The sequence below is a fragment of the Meles meles genome, chromosome 17 (genome assembly GCF_922984935.1).
Source record: "Meles meles chromosome 17, mMelMel3.1 paternal haplotype, whole genome shotgun sequence".
Classification (NCBI taxonomy): Eukaryota; Metazoa; Chordata; class Mammalia; order Carnivora; family Mustelidae; genus Meles; species Meles meles.
Genome location: NC_060082.1, coordinates 57,112,084 through 57,114,107, shown reverse-complemented (window position 1 = coordinate 57,114,107; position 2,024 = coordinate 57,112,084).

Genomic DNA, 2,024 nt, shown 5'->3' with positions numbered 1-2,024 from the left:
ATCCCCCTCCTCCTCATCAACTCAAAAGAAACCCCCATTTCTGGATCACAGGCCACAGGTGTGTTTCTACACCGGATGGCTGGTCAGCTTGCCCTCCTGGGGGACTGTGCTGCCTGAAGCAGGAGAAGCAGGGGCCGCAGGTTTGGACCCCATCCTGCGTAACTGCAAGCCACGGGTGGGCACCCCGCCTTGCCTGGATGGCAGCATGGCTCACCTCCGTCTCTTGCTCCCATCTCGTTTTACTTCCAAGATGACCATCTACCTTGGTTCCCCTGGTTACCACCCAGAGCCCATTCCCACCTCTAGGAGGGAACAGACATGCTCAGGAGGAGACCCAACCTCTCTTTTCCCCAGGAACTTCTCTGTTCCACCCACTTTGCGAGGTGCCCGCCTGGGAAAGCTCACATAGCTGTGGGTCAGAACGCAAGCCCACGAGCCGCTCCCCTGGCCCAGGGAAACCTGGCAATGTCTGGGCAGTTCTACAGGATGGCACAGAAAGGAGAGGCTGTTCGATAAAGAGGGCTACAGATAGAGACAAATAAAACTCAGTCCCTCACCAAATACAATACATTCACATGTTTCATATGTATAAAATATCCTTATAGGAAAATTAAAAATGTTTTAAAGATTTATTCATTCATTTCAGAGAGTGGGGAGGGTCAGAGGAAGAGAGAATCTCAAGCAGACTCCCCACTGAGCACAGAGTACTGAGCACAGAGTACTGAGTACTCCGTACAGAGTACTGAGCACAGAGCCCTATGCGGGGGCTCCATCTCAGGACCCTAAGATCATGACCTGAGCGGAAAACGAGAGTCAGATTCGTAACCAGCTAAGCCATGCAGGTGCACTGAAAATTAAAATTTAAGCTTTTAGAAAGCCTCAAGGGTAGGGAAGGATCACTTAAAGAAGCCTCAAAGGCATATGCCACCAAAGGTAAAGGACGGACACGCATAATAATAGTAACATTTAAATGTGACTTTGGTGCCACAGAAGACCACCAGGGAGACAAGCCACCGCCTGGGGGCACGTTCGAAATGCCTGTCACTGACCAAACGTTAGCATCTCTCCAGAACATGTGTTTTAACAGATGTAAATACCCATGAGGAATGGAAAGTGCGTGAAGGATGAACAGATACGTGGACTCAGCACAGCCAGAACATGCGATGAGACGAGGCTCAGGCTCGGGGCAGGCTCAAACCTCGGGGACAGAACACCCGCCCGATCAGCAAAGATGAAAAACCCAAAGATGCCGAGTGCAGGTCCAGCTGGGGAGCGGGGCAGGGGGGGTACTGCTGGAGGACAGAGGGTCCCGTGACCTTGGGGAGCAAGTGCGAACATGCCGTCAGCGAGGGGACGGCATGCACTCATCCGGGGTGCCTGAAACAGCTCTCCCCAGAAACCCCGCCACACCCACGACATCCGTCAACAGCATAACAGGCGCACGGCAGACGGTCACACGACAGAATGTGAAACGGTTCAAATGACTGAACCAGAGCTTCACTTACATCCATGAACGTCTCAAGAGCCAAATACGAAAATTTCAGAAGTCGTCAAGTGAGTATGGTGTGGGATGTGTCATTTCCATCAAGTGTAAAGAATGCGCCAGCCCGCAGAGCTGTGCTGAACATGGAGGGACGGGTATGAGCTGCGTTCGGGACAGCAGAAGGTGGGTAGGTGGCCCTGGGGCTGCAAATGGGACTTTGGGATGATAAGGCTTTATTTCTAAAAACAAATCTGGAGCAAATAGGAAAAACGCTAGGACTAGTTGGCTGATGACGTGCTGGGGTGTGGGGGGGCTTGGCACGTGCATCCCGTTCTCTGTTCCTTCCAGAATATCTGAATCACCTTTCTGTCTTTCTCCCCCCACCCCATGCTCTGTGTCAGGGTCCCAGACTCCCAGCCCCTGGGATGGTCTCCCCAGGCTGGGACTCTCAAGTGGCTGTTTCCCCCACAAGGGCTTGCCCTCTGGGGCTGAAAGCTTCACCGGCTTTCCCGTCTTGGCCCTTCCTCGTGGGCACCGTTCC